This window comes from Dicentrarchus labrax, unplaced genomic scaffold, assembly GCF_905237075.1.
Source record: "Dicentrarchus labrax unplaced genomic scaffold, dlabrax2021, whole genome shotgun sequence".
NCBI classification, from domain to species: Eukaryota; Metazoa; Chordata; class Actinopteri; family Moronidae; genus Dicentrarchus; species Dicentrarchus labrax.
In genome coordinates, this window is record NW_026136722.1 from 13,160,642 (window position 1) to 13,181,412 (window position 20,771).

The 20,771-nt window shown below is 37.9% G+C and overlaps 1 protein-coding gene across 1 annotated transcript in view; it reads left to right on the forward strand.

Moving 5' to 3' along the window:
- The window catches only part of elfn1a (extracellular leucine-rich repeat and fibronectin type III domain containing 1a), a 68,503-nt gene that overhangs the window by 23,866 nt on the left and 23,866 nt on the right, over window positions 1-20,771 (forward strand). The gene's annotated exons all lie outside the window — the stretch shown is intronic.

Genomic DNA, 20,771 nt, shown 5'->3' on the forward strand with positions numbered 1-20,771 from the left:
ACAGAAACTCTGTGGTAAATCCCTTTTACTGTGTCTTACAGCCTTGTGTAGAGGATTAGAGAGAAAATCCACAACAAAGCAGAGCTCAATCTCTGTATTGTGTCTTCATGATCTTGAACAGCTTGTGGTTTCTTTACATGCAGAACTTTCACCCAAAGTTAGAAAAGGAGCCAAGCATTAAAATAAAGCACTGCTAGAAAGACTGATGGTTGCAGAGCCCCCAGAGAGCTCTGTATAGCAACTTGGGGTTCTGCACCAGAGGCTGAAGGTTCTGTGTAGCTGCATAAACTCACCAGGTGTTGTCTGAGATGCAGTTTAGACCTCAGTCTCCTCTCTGCTGCTGCCTCCAGGCTGTCCAGCCATTTTCTCTCACAGTTTGTTTATCCTGTCTGCCTCCACAGATTCCTACCACAGAGAGTGGAGCACTGACCACCACTGACTGAGAGAATGTTTAATAGTCTGCTACATGCATTCAGACTGTCTCTTAAGAAAAACAGTTCCTTTGTTCTTGTAAGACTTTTCCACTTCCACATCCTCAGACTATGTTTACAATGTTTCTGGCTCTCCTGGTAGTTCATACCTTGTTCTTGTAGTTAAGGTATGGTGTTATGTACCTCCAACAAATCTATGGGAATTGTCTTTTGTGTAATATTTGTATTGCAATATTGCATCGGTCAATAACGATGACTATGGATGAGGATTGTTCATTTTTATTCATATCGATACCATTTTCGAGACTGCTTAAGGAACCAAGTCTTTATACCACTTGATACTTCGATACATCGATACTTTTCTATTAATTTGGTGGGAAAGACGAGAGGACAATAAATTCTTAACAGAACTGGTATTGCTTTTATTGCGTAATTGCAGTTGGCAGACAATTCAATTCAGTGATTTGATATAAATCATTCTCCTGAATGATCCTTCCTCCACCCACAGCTGCACCTGTGTGTTACCAGCCGAACCTTCCCCTTGGCCTATGGGTAACCTGTGCTGTTTTGTTGTAGGTAGTGAGTCTCTGTGTGAGGGGTAGTAATGTTACTTTAGTCAGTCATAAAGTGGGTAAGTAATTTTAGGTTAAGGTCCAAGAAAGACAACTCACGTTTTGCATATGGAGGAGGCTTGTAAATATTGCCTATCGAAAACAAAACTGTTACTTTACCTTGTAAAATATCTACTGTGTCCACCAGATAACTTAATTAAAACATACTTACTAAAATAATACTAATATGACTAATGATACAATTTTTGGTGACCCATCCATCCACCACAACCTCCTCACTACGTGGACTGTAATAAAGTCACCCGACTTCCTTTTTTGCCACAGATGCAAAGGAAACATTATTCCTACAGCAGCTAGAGGGCTTTGTCACTTGAACGTAAAGGAATGTCGTTTTGGGGTACTAAAACGACTGATGCTGTTGTTTTTCTTGGGGAAACAGTCTCCTTCAGTTGATGAAACTCTCCTTCAGGATCATATAGTGTTCTCAGTCCCTCGAGTGTCCCAAACTATAGGATTCATCAAAGAACTTGGGGAAGTTGCTTGAGTGAATTCTGAAGTGAGAGAGGTTCAGCAAGTGAACAAAAAAGGTGACAGCATAGTCCCCTGGAGTGCTTGAGGTTCTCTGCAGTTCGATCTGTGCCTGTGCTCAGCAGGTTGACTAACTGTAGTCTGTCTTTGAGGTGGCAAATAACTTAAAAACTCTGACATCCACTCGCACAACTCCAAATTTGATAGCGACGAAAGTAATGGAAATCGAACAACTGAGTTCTGCAGGTGGAATAAAAGCGCTATGTACCAGGTACATCAAGTCTGTTATCTACAAGGTCATTCAGCTACAACCACATTTTAGTTTCATTAGTTCTGCCAATTCTAAATACAGTATATGAAGACAACAGAAGTCAATGGGGTGAACCAAATCTGTTGGGCTTAGTGATTCTTAGTGATCACCAAGAATCTTTTATAGTTATCAGTCAAGCAATATTAAATTTCACCAGAACCTTACATGAAGCAGCACACCTCCACTGAGGCTCTGAGTGAAATTAGTTCCCCTATTTGTTGCAGTATAATTTAAAGGATTTTAATCTTCTACATATTAAGCTTTGACTTGCGTCCTGAGATAGCATACTTGTCCACATGTTTGGGACACAGAGCTGACAAAGTTGAGGAAGAAAGACTGACGGTAGAAAAGCAGCAAACTGTCACACAAAGTGTTTGGTTTTTTTCAGCCCCTGACAGACGTGCCGTACCTTTCCTTAGCACTGAGGCATGAGTCAATCAAAACTCTAAGCACAGGACATCCCTGCATGTCCTATCTCCCTTGAGCTCCTTCAATACATTACAGTGATGGACGTGTGTCAGGTGATGAGAAAAAGTCAAGCGACTTACACCAATCATTGCTGCCTTACATCTTGGCAGTTTAGCGGGTTCATGTAAAAGGAAAGATCGACAGTTGCTCAGTTCTCTTGGAGAAGACAGACCTCTTCCTACAGATCAGCTGTTACAGTCATTGAACTGACAGTCAGTTCTTTTCTTCCTCAAAGACGCTGTAGTCTGCGTCTGCCTGGTGTGAAAACATTCCAATTTTGAAACACACTGTCTCTTGTACAATATTCTTCTGAGTATGTTGCCTGTTTTGTCTTCCATTGGGTTATAGAAAAGCCTATTTTTTTTTTAAAACCAGCTCAGAATAGTGTTCTGACATTTTGTGCCATAATTCAGTACAATCCCAGAATGCACCATGGTTTCTGTTTTAGGTGAGCCTATGTTGTCCTATGAGTGAAGCAACATAAGTTTTAACAGCCATGGATAATGATATACCATTAGGCAATACAGATTTTGTCAGATTTTGCTTTACTATTTCTTCCTGAATATCTAGGGTTTCCACTGAAGGAAATGTGACAGGTCAGTGAAGACTGTTTTTTGGCAATATGATAGTTGGTTAAAAGTTATTATCTTTGGGTTTTGGACTGTTTTCCAGATAAAACAAGGAATCGAAATGCTATAATTAATGTGCATAAATAATAAATGACACAAGTAGCACCATTTTACTTAACAATACATGTGTGAGCAACTGTGCTCTGGATTAAATTATCTTCAGACACCACTTTGGCTTTGAAATGTCAAGTACAATAAACAGTCAAAATACCATTTCTTATAAACATATAGTGTGCATGCAAATCATTGGTATTGTCTAACCCTCTATAGCAAACAGAGTATGGCCACATTAACAAAAACATGTAAAATAAAATATAATCCAACAGCACAGTCATGATATACTGGGATACTGGAAAATATCTCAACTTCTAACAATTACTAAGATTTCTTTCATTTTCAGACCATGGTTTTTGGTATTGTTTTGTACTTTATTATACTTTATTATATCAAAAGGTGTTATATTGTCCACTCAGTGGATTTAATAATATGATAACACTCATAATATGATTTCCTGCTTTTAAAGTGACATTTAAAAGCTACCTGCAGTTTCAGCTGACAAATGTTGACAAATTGGGTTGAACCTAATATGACCCACCTCGATAACATTGTTTGTAACTGTTACAGACAATTACAGACTTGAAGTCCTTATTGTGTTGAAATTATTTTCTTCTTGCAGTGTTTGATCCTTAACACTCACAGTCATGATCTAAAGCAAACACCAATAATCCAAAATGTGGAAGGGGATATTTAGCGCTCATCATTACCTTAGTTGGTCAATTCCAGGCTTATTTGCAGATTGCACAAACGAGACACCATGAAATGAAAGCCTACAAAGAAGTAGTCATTAGGAAAGCAAGGCTTTGACAGCACTTGTGGATTCATTGTTCAAAAGCATCCAATAAGGACAACTCTATAGATTGAACAGACCTATTAAACGTTACCATGGTGACGATAGTCATGAATTGTTTTACAATCACTGTCAGAGTCCTTAAATGGGGCTTTTTGCCACTTATCTCTGAATCTCTGCTGCTAAAATTTGCATATGTTCAGCCCTTCAGGATGATCTTACTTAGTCCTGTCGGGGGGCTGCTTCCAATGAGCAGCAACGCCACTTCTCTTACAGTTGGCTTGAGTGGCAAAGTGCAATTACTGAACCCTCTTCCCTGACACTGACACAGCAATGTAATTATCTCTGAAGTTGGCCCAATGTGACTCTCATTGTTTAACCCTTGTGTAACAGGTCAGCAGGATTGTCTGCCACTCCCCATCTATCCTGATAGCAGAAGGTAAGATGGGGGCATGGTCTGTATCAAGCCTGACAATAGACAACTGGACAGGAATAATCCAACACATCCCACCTTTGTTAAACTGGATTTAACAGGTTTTCGAATATATTTTAGTGAATCAAGTACCTTGTTTTTGAATGTCACTAATTGCACCTGGCAACACCTGCTGTAGCTGGAGATGCTGGGCAGATGAGTCAGCGGTTATCAAAAAATAATTCCACCCACATAACTATTTCTAACACCATGATGTGTTGTTTCTGCATATTATTTATTATTAATTCCAGAAGACATAAAGGTTAAAAGACATAAAGTAAAAACTACCAGGCTACTCTTTTCATCTTGCTTTTAATATTTGTACTAAACTAACATAATCCTAATCAAGCATGCTGGCTAACAAGTGTTCTACTGTTCCTTTTTCACTCTAGTTTGTAAAACTAATAAAGAAGAGAAACAATAGGAAATAATGTGTGCTGAGTTAAGCATTCTGAAAATTATATTAAAACAACATTATAGTTGCTAGGATCTACTTTTGTCTCTGGTTGGTACCTAAAAAAGACATTATCTTAGCCCACACGTTTTCCCTATTCGGAATTTGTGTGCATTTACAATAGAAGTCATAACCCTTTCTTGGTAAACAATGTAATATTTTACTATAGTATTTTTATTGATGTCAGTGTTTGCTAGACTTTTAAAGACTATCCTTTTACAGATTATTCTCTCATGTAACATTGCTAAAATCAAGGTTATAGAATATCATACTGTTAATTGAATAGTGTTTTTAAGAGGATAAGGGTGAGCAAAGAAAGTTTATGACATCATGTTTTTTATTGCTCCAGTGATCCTGCATTAGTTGTCACAAGATTTTCAACCAACTACTGAAACAGCTTTGATAGCACCTGTAAGATGAAGACATGGAAAAATGGAGGACGTTTTGCCAAACATCTCCTCCCAGTAGAACGATGATGTAAGCACACAGGCTTTTAGGTGGCTGGTGTGCAGCCAGGTAGAATGACATATGGCAAGGAGGCATGAGCAATGTGCTGCAAATCACACTTAGGTGAACGCAATCTCTGCCTTGACTTTCAGGTTTCATAAATAATGCAGTACGTGCAAAGAAAAACATTTGGATTTCCCAGGAGCAAAGACAAATACGTTCCACTTTTAAAGTGCACTTGTTTCAAAAAAAGAAAAAAAACATTTATAGCCAGAGTAGCCTGGAAATGCCACTTGACTGTCCCAACTTTGACCTGAAAAACACTTGTCTATTTTAACACACAACATAAATCCTACCCAAGCAGGTCTGGGACTTGAACAGAGTCCAGGCAGAGCTGTGACATGCTCAGCCAGGTCTGTCCAGGTGGTCAGAGTTCAAACAGACTGTCGATGAAGCCGTATTCATTCACAATGTGTTCATCTCTGTTTAAAGCCAACTCTCCATTGAGCATTTCGTTGTAAATAATAAGTACTCACACATTCTTTGAACCGTCTATACTAATAATCTTACTACTGCATCATGGGAAGTATACTGAGTTTCAGGTGATACAATAGTGTGAAAAACAGTGTGAAAAGTGTGTAAAAATATTCAGTGTCTGGATTGTAGTTATTGTTAGAAACTGAAAAGGGAATGTTTATGATAGGGAGCTAGGATTTTTAAATATTATGCTACCTTGCGGTCTATCATATTTCTTAAAATTGGGTTTTGGATAGTTTGGACATTACAAATATTTAGTAGATAAAACAGCCATTTTTTAAGAATGGGATTTGGTGGTTCTCAAATTGTAAGACTTAATTTAGCTTTCCCTCACTGAAAGGGGAATAACAGTTAAGTAGTAAGTAAGGACTTACTGTATGTCTGAACGTGCCAGAAGAGAAGCCCTACATAAGTACAGATGCCTCTGAATCCAAATCTTATTGTTCCTGGAGCCTGATTTCAGGGTGGAGTACAGACTTTAAAGGGCAGTGGCAATAAAAGAAGCATAATAGGTTAGAGTAGGTCACAAAGAGAGCCCAGTGCCAATAAATACAAGTAACAATCCAGAAAATAAAATTTTATTTAGATGAACAAGCACCACTGTGATCACCAGAACAACTTTTTAAGACTATTATAATTGGGTCTGCATTAGATGTATTGGGTTTTAAGAGTAAGGTACCGCATGCACTTACACTGTATCACTGGAAAACAGTCACTGAATAAATGCGAGCAAAAGTGAAAAGGAGGGGGAAGAGAGACAAACGAGGAAAGAGACAGAGAAATAAGAGAGAGAAGAGAGGCTTCTCTGCCTCAGACAGCGTGTGGGCTTTTGTGTGATAGCTGGTGGCTGTAGGAGGCTGTGAAAAGATACGGTCTACTAATGGGTGTTCAGGAGAATGTTTCATTTATTATCATACTTTACTAATGCGACATGGAGTAATATAGGACGGCAGTGCTATTCATGCAAACTCTGAGGGTTTTGCATTGTAGGGACTGTTAGTGGTGCTTCCAAAACAGTTAATCCTGGGAGAGGAGAGGCAGCTGCAGCCCTGAGAGGCTGTTATGAAGTGTGGCTTTAGAGCAGCCATTGGCAACATTAGGTCCACAGACCAGATACAGAACCTTTAATCTTTTCCCATGGACACATTTTCAGTATTGTCTATTCCTCAGTGGTAGTTGTTCTGTTCTTAGCTCTACTTTGACCTTAACAGTCCAAAAACATTGTTGCCTTTCAACATGTTGTTTTAGTATGCTACTGTTTTTCTCTGCATGGCATATCTACCTTAGTAATAACCAAATGCACTAACCAAGTCATATACAATGTGACATGCACACATAAATATGATTGTAGCCTTTCTTAAAAGAGCACACCATTGATTTAGTATTGCAGTATAACACTGTCACACTCAAGATGAACAGTTTTAAAAAGTATAAAAATTTATACAGCAAACCTGGTGCCTACAGTCTCCACAATGCAACTCCTCCGCTTACAGTCCTGACAGAGATTTGAGTGAGTTTTGCTACTAGCGGCTAACGTAGCCTCAAGTCACTTGCCTCAAGCATAGATGAGGAGCGGTGGTACAAAGTTCTGGTAAGTTCACGTCTTTCTAACTCCACACCCCCACATTTTTCCAAACGGCACCTCAAGTGATATCATTTGAGATAATTTATCAGATTTGTAAACAGACTTTGATGTGTGAAAAAAACATTTATGCTTTACGTAGCAACAAGTGGGGTTTTTTGGAATTTCTTTGTGTTTTAAGAGGTTATTTTCATATGCCATGCTGAATGGAGGGACTGCATAAATAGAAAATGGTCCATAATTGAGTTTATTTGAAAGCCCAGAGAAATTACTTGGTTTTAATGGTTCAGTGTGTAGGATTTAGCAGCATCTAGAGGTGTAGTTTCAGATTGCATCCCCTCGCTTCACCCTCCCCTTCCAAGCGCAAAGGATAACTGTTGTGTGTTCAAACTGAGATTTACCTGCTTACCTTAAAACCAACAAGCAAGAAAAAGGAAATCAAAAAAAAAAAACACAAAGGCACAATAATATGCCTGTAGGTTTTCTGTGTTTGATAAGATTATTATTCAGTTATTACTTGGCAATATTTTTCAAAACTTACCTTCTATGTAGCAGTCTTTGACAGCTCCATGACCATTTCCACAATAATACAATGAGCAGCGAACAACCTTCCAAGTTTTGATCCTAACCTGAAAAGCAAATGAGAGCATAGTGATAGACAACCTCATCACTGAACATTTCTGCTGGCTCTCCCCTGTAACTAGATTTAGGTTACTCATTCATTGCGTAGACTTTATTATTTTGTCAAGCTCCATAATCTCCATTGTCGCCTGTGCCAGAGTTTCTGTTAGAGGCATTAAGCACCAACAGCAAGATAGTTTATCACTTAGTTTTTAAATTATATATGAGACAGGAAATTATCCTTATAAACGAAGGGAACAAAATTTATAGTGAAGAGCACATTCAAAAGTTATATGTTCAGTGTGTCTTACTGTGTTATCTCTGAATGTACCTTCAACCCAGTGTTAGGTATTCTGTGTAGATTGACAAAAAAAAAAAAAGCTAATGAGATCTAGAAGAAATGTATAAGAACATTTAAATGAACTTGTACATGAGCAAAATTGTATTTCAAATTGTGTCATAGGTGGAATTCTCCTTTGCCCATTTAACCCCCCAGATGGTTTCAACCTGAGGGATGTGAATTGAACTGTTATAACTTTAAGGAACTCAAACATATAGTAAGGAGCTTGCTCATTTAAAGCATTTAAAGAGACGGTGTACAAATGACACCGCAAATGAAGGATACCACACAGCAGATAATCAACAGGAGGAGGAACATGCATGCACTGGGTAAGAAATGTCTCATAGGTGACCAGCCCAGCGGAGTTATGGAGGCAGAGAGAGAAAGGCAAAGCCCAGGAACAAAGCCAGCACAAACAGATGTTGGAAAATGTACCAAAATCCAGCACAAAGCTAGGTTCTGGATGGCAGAATAAAAATGCAAGAAACATGGAAAAAGATCACTGAGAAAGAATTCTGATACTGCAGGTAATAAACCACACCATGGCTAAAGAGGAACAGAGACATTATAAGAAAAATAGGTCATGTCAATTAAATTCAAAATATAAACTTAATGCGACTATTATCTTGCAGCCAAGTCAAAAAAGAGTTGACTGATTTGACCAAACTACACTCTCAGAGTGGTTGTGTGATTGTCATTTTTTCTGAAGGAGCGTTTCCATGAAGAGAATTTATTGTACGTTCCAGGCAGCAACAACAGGTTTTGTTGAGTGTTCGACACTAGAGGCTCAATCAGTAAAAATATAGTGTATCTGAAACAGGGAATGGAACTACAGCATGCATGACTACCGAAGAAGGAAGGATCATGAAGTGAGCCTATGGTGTCCAGAGATGTTTTGTGTGATAAAGGGTGATGCTAGAACTTACGTTTAACTAAATAGATAAAGACAAAAAATATTCCCACTAAGACATCAGCCCAGCAATCTGCGGCAGTCACCTCATCTCTTGATCCAGCAAGTGAATTTTGGCAAAACCCACTGCATTAAAGCAGTCTAGAGTGAAAGCTGCATGACATGCTGTACTTTTATCATCACTGTCTTGTGAACTTTATTAGCACACAGAAAAGGGTTCATATCGAGAAGAGTAAATCAAAATGCTGCAAGGCAACCTGAGTTGCTACCAACCAACATTATGAGCAATCAGTTCTAACACAATTTGATGTCCAAGGTTAAGGTATGCCACAAAATATCTCCTCTGTTACCCCTTTCTCACTACCACTTGAATCCTATTAGATAGTAAACCCTCTTGAGGGAAAGCGAGATCACAAAGATATGAGAGATGGAGGCAAGGGAGGAAACTGGGTCTGCTTGTGTGCCTCAGCATTTGTGATGAGACATTAACCTCAATGTACGTGGAGCCCTCAGATAACCCAAGTAACTAAGGAGTTGATGATGAATTATAGATGTTGTTGTATTCATTGCTCTAATACCTACGATCTTGTAACCATCTACATGCTGGTGAAAGATCCAAGAATAGAGAGTGTATTAACTGTATGTCCACATATTGTACAGATAAATCAAGTGCATCAATTTCCTATAATTAACCCTAACCCATTGTGCTTTTTATGGCACCTGTGATGTCTTTGCGATTTGATGAATGAAACTAAAGAAACTGAATACAAAACACATAACAAAAGCTCCTTTATTACTACCATTGCAGTGATATTTGAACTTCAGCTTTTGTTAATGATGGTCTTTTTTCAATAAATGTGTTTAAATTCACACACAGCTATATGAAATGTTCCATCTTGAGGCAGGCAGTATATGTTTTTGGCCAGCCCCCTTAAATTCAGTGATTTTAATCATCTTTCCAAGAGCCCCCAGGTGAATTTGTCTTTGTTTGTGTTCATGTTACTTGAGATAGATAATCCATCACAGTGAACAATATGTCATCTTTTATTTATGTCATATTAATTTTATTGTTGCATGCTAACACAGTTGACACATTACCAGTATTTCCACTCATAAACTAGAATAATGAATACTTTCTGAATTTGAAAGTAATTATTATTATTATTTGCTTGAATGTTATATTCTAGAGCTTCACCCAAATTTGTATTAGCCACAATTAATTTATTAATTTAACCTATATATTAAAAATATAATACAATTGCACAAACACAGTAAAGTAAAGCTTGTGTAAACGTCTCTACTATTCGAGAAAGTGACGAGTCTCATTTTGGCTTTAAGAAGAAAATTAAGCCTAGTTTCTAAAAAAAAAAACAGCTGCAGCTTTTCTGACGAGCTGCTTAATATGCAGTTCAAAAAGCAGACCATCATCATTTAAGATATTTGTACTCTGGAACAGACTCAATTACATTACCCTGAAAATAGTAACAGATGGAAGATTTTGTGACCTATTTCCAGAATTAGCACTGAAAGTTTAGTTTAATCAGCATTCAGCACAAGTTTCAACAGACATGAAGTTTGCAGAACTGTATTAAACTCAAATGTTACTAGTGTGTCATTTGTTAGGCACAAAATTAAATTAGAGCATCATCAGCGCATCAACAAAGCTGGGAATTCTGAACATTTTGGTCTATATCAAAACATGTCAGATAGACTGTGGATACTACAGTATGTTAAACTTGGCTTGGGCCAATCATCAGTCTGGACACTTAAATTACTTCAGATCAATTAAAAAAAAATTGTTTTAAATCCGGCTAACTAAGTTAGACTGAAAAAGACCTGTAACTTAATTGATAACTGTCATTTAATGGCAATCTCTAAGTAACAGAATGTTGGCAACATTTAATGGTGCAACAATATAAAGTAAGTACCAAGTTTATGAAGTTAATGCGCTATAATGAGCACTTACAAAAAAGTTTTAGTGGTTGAATAAATTCCGCTTGAACAACTCTGGCCAATGAGTTGGCTGCTGCTCCGAATGTAATAACATAAATCCTTAAATGACTCATGTATTTAAGCAAGAACTATTTTTGTTTTATTACTGTTACTGTACACTTTGCACTTCAAACACCATGTTCAGTAAATTATATAATATCATTGTGTTCTTAAAGAACCTCTGCAAGACATTTCTATTAAGATGTAAAGTAAAGTCCTGCAAAATGCCTTTATGAAGCTGGCAATTTAAACATTTCACCCAATCCATTTCTGTAAACATTTTCCATTGCACTGCAGAATGCATGATGCAAAGACCTGAACTGACTGCTTGGCTTTAGCGTTGACACTGTAGCTTCATCAGACCCCAAAGTGCATTACCAGCTCCACTCAAACCCTTTAATGAATCAACTCTGGCAAGACCCATCAATATGAAGACACTGAATAATGCCTTTAGTGCAGACACTTAGCTTGTTACCCTATCCATTCCATAAGTGCTGATTGAGGAAACAGAGGAAAAAAGCTGCAGTGCACAGGTTGCTCTCATGGTGTCAACATAAAATGCATTTATGGTTAATATAATTAGTTTGGGTCATGTGATGTTTGGTTATTTATGTTTAAGTATTAAACAATGTTACAAAAAACAGTGTGTTTCAACACTCATATTAAGATTTTCCTTCTCTAATACACTGTAAATTGAACCATGAAATTTTACACCAGTTTTTTGAACAGGTCTCTCACTGTCAACAATACCTGTACATGCTTGTATCTCAAGTTACTTTCTACTCTTTGTATTATAGATGATGTCTGTCCATTTTCCCTTTTTAATTATTCAATTCATTCAAAGGAGGCCATTACATTAATCATCACTCATACTGCAGGAATTGGTGAACAAAATGTCTGTTCAGTTTATTTTAATATACAGTACATCACATATTTGTTTTAAAAATACAAAGCAAAAGCAGACCACTTTCAGCCTTGAGTTTGCTGAGTCATGACAATTTATTCTTACAGCCACTGACATCGGTGTCTTAGCGGCTGCAGAGTAAAGGCGGAGCGTTGTACTGTGATTTATTGAGTGGGCCTACTGCAGAGGGAAGCAGGCAGAATAAAGTGCTCTCACCTGGAAAGTGAGACCCACTGTGATCAGGAGTGATTTTCGGCTTCGCTTTTCACATCACTGTAAAAAGAGCCAATGAGGTCTGAATGATTCCATATTCATGAGTGGATTAATGAACAGTCGCAGGAAGAGCCAAATTGATTCTTAACATTTATCAGTGTTGAATATATGAATGGACAAGAGCAAGTGTGCAGGCGGTTGATGCGCTGACCACTTGCTTTAAATAATGAACACAGGGGGAATGTGTACAGAGGACAGTCTACAGTATCTCTTTCCTGCACATTCAGTTGAGTGGCTACCGGGACTTGCCCCCGTAAACTGCTTGAACGCACTCTCAGTGTGAGGGCACTCTGCACACAGTGTCTTCCCTCGCCTTGCAGGTTTCCGTGTTAACATATGTACTGCGCAGCCCCACGGGCCCGACACTTCCTCTCCCCTGTGCACACTCAGCTTCGTGAGTTGAACAGGGCGAGATAACTTGTGCCATTTTTCACGTCAGATTGTGTCCTAGATATGCATCACCTACCACTAAATGCAGGATGTGTTCCCCATCTCATGCTTGGAGTTTTGACATATTGCAGGCACTCTGTTCTACACAGTGAAAATTTCAATCTGGGCTGGTTTAGGCATAATAATAAACTTAAACACAAGGATTTTACAGCACTCTGTCATCTTGACAATCACTGCAAACAACTTGAAGGCCTTAAGGGTGCTCAACAGGGATGAAGCAATTCCAGGCTTCTACATCTCACAGTCCTCTAAGTCTCCTCTGAGCCCATCAATTAAACTGCAGACTCCTCTTTATGGAAGACTTGTACCTTTTGTCCTTTACACAGTAAAGCCTGCCTTTAAAGCTATCCACATAACCTGACTGACTGAGTCAATCTCAGCTAACTGACATAAGTATGTCTATTTAAATTTTATAATATATGGCCACTAGCAAATAATATGACCTGTAAATAAATGCCTCAAGATTAAAGAGTACATACTATCAAAATGCTGAAATACCCCAGTTTGAAGAAGAAGAAAACTGTATTATTTCAGTCCATTTTTATTCAGGGTAAAATGTTGATTTTCCAATGATGATATCATTTAGACAGGCTGTTAAATTTCGATAGTGAACCATAGGATGCTTCATGGACTTCCTTTGAAAGGCTCAGAATCACAGTTTGAATTCAAGTCTAATGATCGCACTGATGACAGGACTCATTTTAAATTAATGCTGAGCAGTTGGTGAGATTTTGCTCTGCTGTAAGTCTTAATTGAATCCTTGCAGTGGTGCTGGAGATGTTCTGCAGTTGCTTCTTGATAGGATTTTTATTTAGAACTAAGAGAAAACCACTGGACAAGAGTGTCACTGCAATATCAGTGCTTCATTGCACCATATGTCTTCCCAGATGCCTTCAACTTTACTAATGAGAATATCAGAGAAAGTGTTTCACATGAAGCAACCTTTGTGCAGTCTTTGTAAGTACGTTATTATGCGAATTCCAGTAGACTTTATGGTTACACTACACATTCAAAGACCAATTATTTTGTTAAAAAAGGGTAGATTATAGAGATATTATGGATTATCATGTGGGCACTAGTTTATTCAGTCGGTCCAATTTTAAAGTAGATACTGAGAGATACTCTACATTTATTGGTGCTAAAAGGGAATACAGTACTGTATGTGCTTCACATGACTTGATGCGTCTCCATACTGAAAGTGCACAATGTAGCATGAATCCTTTCTTTTTCTGAAAAGCGCCTATGTGCATTAGTCTGTTCTCAGCGTCCATATGTTCCAAAATGTTCTTCTCCTAGAATACCAGCACCCAATGCCCTCTTTAGCTGGTCCTGCCCCAAAGCAGAGCAATAAAGGCAGTGGAGTAAAACCATGCAGAGCCCTGTTATACTTGTCATCCTTATCATTCTACCCCACTTATTCCAGATAATAACAAATTACTGCCTCTGTCACTCAAGAGATCTGACTATGACCGAGAATAAAAGTCATTATGGCGCTTCACAAGATGTTCTTGACGAATAATCCTGGAGAGCAAAAACAGACATGGAAGTACATTAATGTCTTTGTAACTTGCATGTGCGCAAGACCACTCTTGGGCACAGATTGCCATTCTGCTGCTATTCATCTCTATTCAGAGCTGGCCTGGAAGCAAAGAAGAAGAATCTATGAGGCAAAGATCAGGCATTAAATGAATAATTCCCCAGGCGAAACAAAACAGTCACAGAGTTTGTGCCACTTAATAGCTTTGCTGCTTCTGTGCCCCATGGTCCAGTCTGTTCACAGAGCACAGAAATGGCTCGAACAAAAGATTATGAATGCACCTCTGAAATGAGTCAACAGCAGGGTTTCCTTCAATACGGCAAAGGTTAAGTGCAAAGCTTTTACGTGTTAAAACAAGACAAGAGGTACCGCACTTAGAGTGTCAGGTTAGATAGAATATTATATAATATAATTATGACAAGAATTATTGTGGTATATATTTTGAATATGATGATAAACAAACCATCCGAAAATGTTAAATTCTACCAAGGCAGTGTACTGTAACAGCAGGACTGAAAGGGCAAATTCATTTAAGCTGTCTTGAAAGAATATAGTGTTGGCTATTCATATTTCCTCAGTGAGTTGCTCCCAAGTTCAGAGTCCCCATCTGCAAAAACTTGCTTCCAGAATCTGAAAGGCTGTAGATTTTACCACTGTGCAGTGGAGGTAAAGGCTATATAAAACAAATCTACAGTATTTGTTGAAAAATCAAGGAAAGGAAATATCGTAGTTAAACTATTGTGTAGCTACTAAATTCAGAATTAAACTACTATGTCAATTACAGATCAAATTTAGGGACTGCACAAAAATCATTAGGGGAGGAGAGAGGAAGCAGAAAAAAAGAAGGTTACTGTCATTTTTATTTTTGCTGAAGGGACCACAGCCTAACTTTTTAAGAGAGGAGGGAAGGGTAGATAGAGTAGAAGTTTTCATGTGTGTTTTGGCATATGCAAAGGATATAGGATTGGGTAAAAATATTGTGGTGAATGAGCCCTTCAACACATAGTTGCCTGTTCATTTCCATTTTGTTTTATTTCCCATAACTAATATTATTATTTTGAGATATTAGGGGAGGGTATTAAAGTTTTCCTCTAAGTAATGAAAGAAAATAAAGCCTTACTTTTTAATGAAATAAAATGTAAGATTCAGCACCTCTCACCATCGCAATAATTGTCATATATGGCAGAATCATACAATTTAAATCACAAAAAAATGAACTCTTGTAACATGCCTTTAAACTAAATATTTAATCTATTTTATTTTATTTTATTTTATTTTCGATAAGGTAGCATGTACAACTTAACTTGAAGGTGTATGAGGTTGCAACCTTTACACAACAAAGTGGCAGTTCCTTACATATGCTGTTTTAAAATCTAAAAGCAAATCTTTTTGTTTTCTGTAGAGCGGAAGGCTCACACATATACATTTTGTACTTTCGCAGTAAAGTCCACGACCAGTCATGTTCTATTTTTCTGTACAACATCATTATGTGTGCTCTAGAAAGCATGCTTTGCTACTTTAATATTGAATGAGTGAAGGAATAACACACCAGTATCTTGCTTTCATGAAGCTATCAGGAAACCCATTCTGTCTCCAAATGTGTTTTTTTTTTACTTTAGATAGCATTTGCTATGGTTGAGGGTACAGTAAGTATTACTGCATGCCTATTTTTAGAAAGGCAATTTCAAAGTTTACTGTGTGCATACGCATGCACACAGGGAAGTGTTTGGAAGTATTCTTGTGTGTGTGTGTGTGTGTGTGTGTGTGTGTGTGTGTGTGTGTGCCTGTGCATTTGTGTGTGTATGTTGCTTTGCTTAAGGGTCTTGTTTATGGGTTCAACAGGCAGCACATACTCCCTTATTCTCCATAGGGGAAACTAGATGCTCTCCACTTCCATTCCTTTAGGCTTAACTGAGACTGAGTCACTCAGATGTAAAATCAAGAACATTGAGTATTAGAAAATAATATGTAAATCTAATAACTTTACCAGTTATTTCATGGTCAGTTGGAAAGCCTGGCTGCTGCATTAATCTGAATTTAGATCATATAACACAACCCATTGTGATTCCTGTCACTGTGAGACTTTAAAAAAATCTACACAAAAACAGACTGAGTCGGCAAACTTACAAAATTGACCAACTCGGCAGCGTTCATGAGACACCTCCTATCACACACTCTCTCTCTACATCAGAGTGGACATTTCAAAGAGTAGAGTTACTTTTAGCCGGTTTCCTGCTCACTCTGTGCAGTATGTTGCTTGTGACTGTGCTACAAAGATTTGTTATGCTCTCATACACCCTCCTCCACCCCAGCTGCCACGCTTTTAAGTGCTGCAAAGTGAGGCACTCCTTGATTGGCAGCTCAGGATCCGTGAAGTACATAACAGGAGATGTCTTCACCGCCTAAACCTTTTCATCCTGTCAGAATCAGAAATTGTCTTATTTAAAACAACTCTGACTCAAATGTACCAGGCAAGGAGCAAATCATGTGCACAGTTTAGTCTTCTGTCACCACAAAGGTCCAGTGTGTAGGATATGGTGGCATCTAGCGGTGTAGTTGCAGATTTAAACTCCAATGTTTCACCCTGCCCTTCTGAGTATGAAAGTGAAACCACAGAGGCCGCGATGTGCAAAAATTGCAAATGCTTCTATCTAGAGTCAGTTTAGTTTAGTTTCTCCCTTCTGGACTACTGTAGAAACATGGCGGTTCAACATGGCGGACTCCATGGAAGGCAACACGCAAGATCTGTAGATGTAAAATAACAAAAACGATTCCTATATTCAGGTGATTATACACTAATGAAAACATAGTTATGCGTTGCCACTGGTCAGTAAAAGTTAATATTGCCAGATAATATAAGCCTGTCACCTTATTGTCCGCTTACATAACATGATTTTATAATCCTGAAAGACAGAGATAAGAAATCAAATCGAATTATGTGTTTTGACATCAGTGTAGAGCACATTCTCCATATTATGCAAGTCACCACAATCAATATGATCAATGCTTTCTTTTGTCTAACATGTACAAAATAGAGTGATTTTAATTTAGATAAATTTTAAAGCTGTACACCACAGAAAGCTGTGTAGAGCATAACATATCGCATGGCACCAAGGTCAATACAGTTTTATGGACACTTTTTTCCTAAATTGCTGTTGGTTGTTGGTAACACCTGATGCCCACTGTGTGCACCCAGGAGTTCAAAACTTAAAATGAATCCCACTACAAGTAGAGGGAGAAGTGGGGTTAGGTCTTTATCTAAACACTTTGCATCCGCTTCAAAGTTGCTCCCTCTTTTTTAAACCTCTTTCATTTTCAAAATTGTTTCCTCAAAGCTGGGCTCAAAATGTTCTATCCTTCTGAAAAAAACAAACTAATTTGTGACTGCTTCCCTTTCCAGAAGATAATTTAAATGTACATGTGTGCATGAGGTGCATTGATTAACATGATCAGAGCTCAAGAGTACAAGACATTGTACAGAGTACATTCATACCTAATATAATAGATTCAACAGAAACACACTTCAGTGTTCAGTTTTGTTGTGTTTATGCTGCTGGAACTTTCATATGGTACAACAGGAGGGGAATGGGACAATGAACCTTACTGGTTGATTTCTTAACCCCCCTTTCTAAAGCATCAAATTAAAACAGCAATAGCACAAATTAAATTAACTGAAACATCCTTTATGCACAATGACTAAATATTGACACTGGTCCTCTCATAGAAAGTTGAGATGGGACAGACTAAATTGGCAGTAATTTAAATTCTGAATAGTTGCATCAAGCTGTGGATCACAGCATGCTATTTTTGTCCTCATATCCATGTGCACTTCTCTGCACGTCAGCAGCTGAGCAGAATCAGTCAGATCGGAGCCAGTGCTCAACCTTTCAATGCTCTGGGTCAGCATCCTGGAGATGTGCCAGAAATTCCAGCTCCTCAAGACCATATGGGGTCTATTTCTCCTCACCACCTTACTCTTGCGTTCCTGCACCCCTTCCACCAGGGCTGCACCCTGACCCATCCTCACATACATCATGTCTTATCAAAAGCAACACAAAAGATGAAACCGTAAGCGAGAGAACATGATGGATTAATAGTGCTCCACTTCACCATATAAAAACAATCAATACTTCACTGAAAAGGGCTTATAGATTATCACAAAAAAAACTGGCTATTCTTATGTGAATGAAGCTACTGTTTCTAGTGTAACGAGAAAAGGGGATAGCTTGTCGTATTATAATTATTTGAATGAGGTAAATTCACATAACAATAGACTTAATGTTAAATTTTTTTTCAAATCTACAAAGCTATACATATGGTAGAAACAGGCAAATAAATGTTATCATCAAAACTGCAGTGTACACTGTTGTACCTTTATGTAACTGTGACCTGTGAGTGTACTGAGGAGTACAGCTTGTGGTTTTCACTATATGACTGGTTTGGATATACTCTATACAGCTCTATTACCAGCCCACACTTAAAATGAATGAAGCCAATTTTGAAAAATTGTTATTGCAGCTGCAGATCTCTCTAAACCCTATTTTTGTATTTACTTGGCTACATCTTGAATGAATTTGGCATGTGTTTTCATCAAATTACTTTTTCTCTTTCTTCTCATGCCCAACAGCTTATAAAAATTAAAGCCCTTAGCATGATGCAAGGTCTCAAAGTACAGATTCTTCATCACAATACAAGAGATACAGACTGCAGACTTCAGTGCAACATTAATTGAAAGAGTTGAAGAGTTACCTATGCATTCCTCTCTCCTAGAAATTACATTCATATACAGCCAATTTGCAATATAAAATATGTTTTCAAGGAAATGTAATGAAGAGCAGATAATGTTTTCTATCAACATAATGAGGAAATGTTGCTAATTAACACATCTGGCAAGTTGCAAAAATGTTAATATTTTTTTGATATTTTGATTATTTTGATTTAATATTTGACTTGAAGCATGAGACACAACATGTTATTAACATTTACCAAAACCATTTTACTACTAAAGTATCACTATAGTCATCAACCTCAACCACAGACCGGGTTAGATGTAATTTCTAGGGTTGGTTTATGTGTAAATTAATTTAGCTGTTAACCTGATTCACAGAGTTACATTTAAAATTGTAAGAAAAGCACAGCTGCTATTGTAGTCAAGCACCATAACGGTTCCTAACACCTTGCCATACATGTAGGACACACTGTTTATCTTATATGATGCTGGACTGACATTACCAGCATACCTAGTTTCTGTGCCAACTTCATGGTGGGTGCCAACGTGACAAACCCATCTTTATCTGATGAACAATAAACAACATTCATAGGGAAAACTAATTTTCTTCCATATAATGAGCTCTTCTTTGAATTTAATTCACATATGGAGTGATGTTGAGTCCATATTTCATTTGTGGTTCATTTCCGGTGCCACTGCGAACATGTGTGGACGTGTTTTGAGAAAAATTCTTGAGCAACCTGGTTGGGGGAAGAAAAAAAGTTCCCTCTTGGTTGAAGCATGGCAAGCAGGGGCAGCTGCAGGACTGACCCTGCCAAGGACAGAGAGCTTCCCATGCCTGTTCAATGCCATAAAATGGGTCATTGAACAGCTAAATGGAGTCATTATGACGAGTAATTAAAAGAATACTGCTGAAGACTCCCAAACTCCCCTTTTCTCTTGGTTCCGCTGCTTTTTGTGTTGTCACGGGCCTTTGCTGAAAGGCAGCTGCCTTGGGCCACTTAAACTATCACCCCTTTCACTGGAATGCAAATAGCAGCCTTAGCGGCTAATTGAATTGCATTATCTATTGTCCTCTCATTTACTGAAAATCTAGCTATTTTGCAGATTTCCATTACTGATTGTTGGAGATTGAATTTTGCCTGTGCTTTTTATCTGATATAGCATGTCATACACTCTGAATCACAAGGGATGAGAACACGGAATTGTTTCATTAGAGCAAGAGGAGTAATATGAATACTGATTGTACAGCAATCTGGAGCTTGTCTCATGCAGATATTAATATGTATGTAGGTGTGAAAATTGCAGCTTTGCATCGCTGCATTGCTGAAGAGACTCGGTAAACAGAATCATAAAAGCAGGGATGGAGCATGGATAAAAGATGAAAAAATCATGTGTCATTTCTATTTTGCTTATTGCAGTGAATACAAAACATCCATCTCTCTTTAGTACAAAGCTTCTCTTTCTCTTTATTTTAACTTCCAATAAAAATGCATGAAGATGTGCGCAAGCAGCCTCCCCCTGGGCGGTATGTGCACCACATTCTCATTCACTTTACGGAGAGTCATTAAGATGATAGGGGGGGAACTGATGTTTGATTAATTAGTAAAACTAACTTTGGCAAGACCGGAAACTGAAACAGAGGATTTCATTAGCTTGTGCTTGTTAGATAAGGTTAATGAGGTGGTTCCGATTCTTGAAAAAAAAGGAGAGAAAAAAAGAACATTCATGCTGCTGA